Source organism: Morone saxatilis, unplaced genomic scaffold (assembly GCF_004916995.1).
Source record: "Morone saxatilis isolate NCDOM2014 unplaced genomic scaffold, NCSU_SB_2.0 Contig2, whole genome shotgun sequence".
NCBI classification, from domain to species: Eukaryota; Metazoa; Chordata; class Actinopteri; family Moronidae; genus Morone; species Morone saxatilis.
Window position 1 is genome coordinate 17,938,812 of NW_023339762.1, and position 5,311 is coordinate 17,944,122.

Consider the following 5,311-nt stretch of genomic DNA (forward strand, 5'->3'; position numbering starts at 1 on the left):
CAACACGTAATTATAATAAATTAGAAAATAGAATAAAAAATTATTTTCAATTGTTCATGAACTCATTGTTTACTGAAGGCTTATAAATATTTATGTATTCACCAGCATATTTAGACATCCTGCTTTTCTGATTGGCCTTTATAGAGACTGATCAATCAGAGCACCATTAGTTTGAGTAAGTGAGTTGCTAAGGTTACTAGCCCAATGTGGCATTTTGCTTGCACCAGGCAACTGGACAATCCTTATTGTTGTGCCCTGCATTATCAGGTATTCAACTGAAAGGGGAAATACATGTAGAAAAATGTTCTACTTTCAACAAAGCCAATTTCTCAGATAAATGAGAGCAGAAATTTTGTCTGTTAAAAGCACACAAAAATGTTTTTACACATGTAATCAGTATACATTTTTTCCAATACACTGCAACCATAATGCAAGGCAGGTGCCTAATCTGTCTCCACTTGGTTTCTGTTTCTCCAGATCCTCAGTCCCTAAATTACTCCAAACTGCACTGTTCTGGTCAGTGTGTTGACCTCTCAAAACCTGTGCCTGCTACAGTGCCTTTTCTTTTCATAGTTTTCAACTCCTAGAGCAGAGGCCGAGACTGTTGCTACAGATCGCGTGCTCTCTCTGTATAGTTTAATTGGTTAACGTGGGCACTGAAAAGAAGCGGCCTCCTGTGTGTCCTTGCCTACTGGCTACAAAAATATAAATGAAAGGTTTGGATATTGTACCCTTACTCAGTAGTGTGTTAAGATTTTAAAATAGTAAAGCAGTAGAGAAAATTACATGCTTGAAGAAATACAAAAAACAAGTAACCCGAAAAATGACTTAATTGTAGTTGTAATTAATTACTTCCACCCCTGCAAGTTTCAATATAAATTTCAGGACTTTTCAATATGCTTCGGTATAGTACTACATAAAACATAACGAAAATAATTATTAATTTATAAATAAATTACATTTAAACAAGTAACAATATTAACACACTCCGTAAACTAGAGCCCGACTAATATATCGGTCAGTCATTATTATCAGCCAATACTGATGTATTACACACATATTGGTATCATATTGGTGTATTTGTCATCCGATATTCGCAGATAAGTAAACAGTTTCCTGTATGTAAAGTGCGTTGAGATTTACGATACTGTGGCAAGCAGCACAGATAGAATGAGCAGCTGTCAGTAATTTCCAATAGGACTGGCTGACAATGTATTTGTGAAATTATGTAACATGTTCAAGTATATTTTCCTTAATTTTAACTTCCTAATATTCTTATTTGTTTAAGATAGCAGCCGAGTGTGAGTATCACCATCTGTGTCAGAAACCACACATCGGATGGGCGCTACTTTGAACCGTTCTAGTTGAAATATTATAAAAAATCAGCAAAACTTAATAAAGTGTACTTTTCAGATATATATTTCAATTAATTAAAATACAGTTTCATAAGTAAAAAATAACTTTTAAACATAGACTCATTTTCACAAGTTTATATATTAGATTTCTATACATTTATAACACACCTCATATGCTTAAAAAATGCTCTTAATATATAAGAAAACATACAAATCTTCCACATAGGTGATTCCGCCATATAGAAGGCAGATTTGGCATCAACCAGGCCATAGTTTGCATTAAGTTGATCTTTGCAGATCTCCGTTGATCCATTAAATTGTTTTATGTGAATTAAATTGTACTTCAGTCCTCGCCACTTTCTTGTCAGATTTTTTGCAAAAGTAAAATGCCATCACCCAGAATGCCACATCTGAGAAATGCAAAAAAGATGAAAGATTTTGTGAGGCTTTTCTCACACCACTGATCTACAATTATAAACCCTATCCAACACCTTTTCAGATATCAATCATCTACTCTAAGCTTGAAAGGTTTCTGTAAACAGTTGTGTCCTCAATGAAGCATGGTAGCTGGGGTCAGCTGGAATTTCTGTGAGTTAAAACTAAAACCAATACAAACTGATCATAGAAGTTCAGAAGTTGTTGTTTGTTCCAGACACAGACACTATTAATGGTCAAACACACTTCCATCTAAGTCTACACAATGTGAGCAGGTGTGTTTACATATGTTAGAGCGCCTTACAGAGCATATGGATGCGGAGCAGAGCAGTGGATTATGCTGCAGGAGCGGTTTCACAAATGTCTATGGATATTCAAATATGTTTTTAAAATGTGAAAACCACTGCCACTGTTAGAATCACCTACAACTTACATGAATTCTAGCTGACCATAACAAACTTTACAGGTACTTTCAGGCTTACGGAGGCAGAGGAATTGATACTCAAAAGATAGATTAATGGCTGTATCTGGAGAGCTGCCTTGCCAGAAACATGTCGCCTTTACATATACATTTTGTTATGCCACTATCTCAGAACTGTCTGTATTTCTTCCTTACTTAACTGTATATGCCCAGGATTAAATCTGGGCTGTGTGTAATCAATAAAACATTACTGAACTAATCTTATTGAAGTGATGTTGAAATAAATTGACAGGTTCTGTTTGGACAAAACCTCACTTTTAAATTTGTCTGATAAAACACATTGCTCAACAGATCAAGATCAAGAAAACCACCAATCCATGATATTCTACAATCAGCACTGCTTGTGCTTCAAAGTCTATTTTACTTAAATCTACACATAACCCTCCCTGTTAAGTCACACAGCCAATAGTACTAGAGGCTAGGCAAGATTAATTTTCCTGCACTGTGCTTGTACACTGGTAATGTTAAAGTTCTGTACAGTGAGTGGTGCTGTGTGGAGGCTACAAGGTCATTTGCTCACATGCACAATGAAGCACAAACACAAGCTCATGTAAGCACATTTACCAGCACAAAAATGCTGAAACTCAAGGCCAAATCCAATCACTAACAGACAATTGCGCCCTGACTTGCACATTCTCAGAACACAAACGCACACACACAACAACACAAATTCATCTATACAGAAGCATGTAAGCATGTCTTTAAGGTTTCACAAGGCCACTAAATGTCCACCCACACTTGTGACATCCTCCTACACAGTGTTAGACCCTCCAATGTACACAACAAGAGTCACTCATTAACAAACTATATTGTGAATGAACGCATATATGAAATTACACTTAATTGTGCAACAAGTTACACACACTTGGGCACAAACACATCTGCATATACACACAAAAAATCTGCATACAGATCAGTAAAGCAGTAAAGTCAGAGGCAAATGAATGTAATATACAGAGATTTCAACACTGTAAAATATATATCAAACATAAAGAGACCTATCTGATACAATTGTGAAAAGCAAATATTTGTTGTTTTACAAATGCATGTGTGCATGTACACACATACAACATGTTGACCCCACCCCTAAAGGTAAAAAACAAAATCATACAAGGACTGCATTCACACAGCGCTTTTATTCCTTACTGCTGCACGACAAATGCATTATTATTATTATGATTATGATTATTATTATTATTATCAGTGTGTCTGCTATAGGACCAAGTCTGTCAGATATCTAGCGGTACAGGCACTGTCTACTCTTTGAGTAATTGTTTCACTCCTCTCTAAAAGAGCACATAAAGAATAAAAGTTAATTTAAAATTCTCATTACTCACTGTAGTAAGCCCATCTTCTGATGTTGATATTGCAGTTCCACTACAGTTACAGACATAGTTATTATCACAGGAAGGGAAACCATGGTTTTGTAAAACCTTGTAGAATCATAGTTTTAGTTTTCAATGCAAATGTTTGACTCTGATAAAGCAGGCACATGTCATCTTGTGACTTGTCATCTCAAGTTTTACCTTAGATTTCAGAAAAGACAAACTCGGCATTATCACTAAGCCAAAGTTATTTTTTGGCTGGTCAGCATCATTGGGTCAGCACATGAATGTAAACTCCACCATGGATGGTGTTTGGCAATATGGTCTAAATCTTAAATTCATGCCAATGTGATCACCAGATATACTATGACACAATACATAAATAAGCATAACCAAATGTCTTCATATTTTTTATAATAATCGGAAATAACTATGTACAAAAGGTAAGGTCACTCTAAGCTCACTGTTAAGTGTTACAATGACATACCTGCGCTGCAGGAATACAGCCCATAGGCCTTGATTTTTTGCTGGTCTTCAGAATTTAAAATATGTTATTTGGAATTGGAGTGGAAGGTAAAAACCATTCTGAGGAGGAAATACATGCCGCTTATATGCAGGAATATGTTAATCCAGTAACTAAATCCAAGTTCTATCACAGCTTAAAGCTCGACTGTCAGTGAAGCATGTCTAAAGTCTGTGTACGTAGCATCTGATGTGAATATAGACATTTTGGTCCTTCTGTACCTTTAGTACAGGTCCACGCGCCTCTACTCTAGCGCAAGGTGTGGAGTGGTTGTTCAGAAGCGAGCGGAAAGTCATTCCACTGATAAACAGTGACCAGATACGGTTATCAGATCCACCTGTATGCCTGTTTCCAGAGACGCACTACCCGCCCATCTTTTTCCCAGGAAGCTTAAAAGCCGCGGGACATGCCTTAGTGCGGTCTGTCTGAACCCAAGTAACTTCTCCACGCAGCGTAAAATACGCGAATGCAGATACTCTTTGTTTCATCTTCTGTATCTTTATCGTGCATCTGCTGCAGAGATTAGCTACCAGGGCTTTTTTCTTTTATCAGAACCCGCGATCAGTGCGAGCATCTGATTAAAAGAAACACATAGGAACCACATCTATGCAGCACTGGGTGTTTAAATCCTGCGCAAAGTTCAAAGCAAATGTTCCCCACCGTAGGATTGGCTGACTCGCACTCGAACGGTCCCGGACTGACAATTTTTCACTGCACTCTGTCGCCTAATAAATCTAAGACTGCATCACATTTACCCACCAGAAAGGAATATGTTATATTTGACCTACCTTGACGACTTGGATAATTCAGCGGTTGCGCACAAATCTTCAGCTGCTGGAAGTTTGACTTAGTCTACTCCTGATCCCTCGGAGGAGTCGCACTGAGAGAGAGGATGGGCGCCACTGCTCTGCGCGCCAGCTCTGTGGATATGTGTGTGTGTATGTGTGTGTGAGAGAGAGAGCGCGTGCATGTCAGAGTGAGAGAGAGAGAGAGATGGGGATGGAAACAACAGACGTGGAGAGCTGTAGCCCCTTGCCAAAGGATGCTTCAGTCTCCTAGCAACAACAATCGATCTGGCAAGGAGACATTTTTATTGGATAAAAAGAAAACTTAGCCATTCACCCCCCTTAGCACATGTTTACCACTCATAACAACAACTCGGGCTTTACTGAGTGAAGAGAGAGAGAGAGAG

At 38.0% G+C, this 5,311-nt stretch overlaps 1 protein-coding gene across 1 annotated transcript in view; it reads right to left on the bottom strand.

Annotated features, from left to right (window-relative positions):
- grm3 (glutamate receptor, metabotropic 3) overlaps nucleotides 1-5,009 on the bottom strand; it is a 38,818-nt gene extending 33,809 nt beyond the window's left edge. Inside the window, exon 1 of the mRNA XM_035665863.1 lies at nucleotides 4,908-5,009. The gene's annotated coding sequence lies outside the window, so the exon portion shown is untranslated. The remainder of the gene's footprint in view (nucleotides 1-4,907) is intronic.
- Between the last annotated feature and the right edge of the window lie 302 nt (nucleotides 5,010-5,311).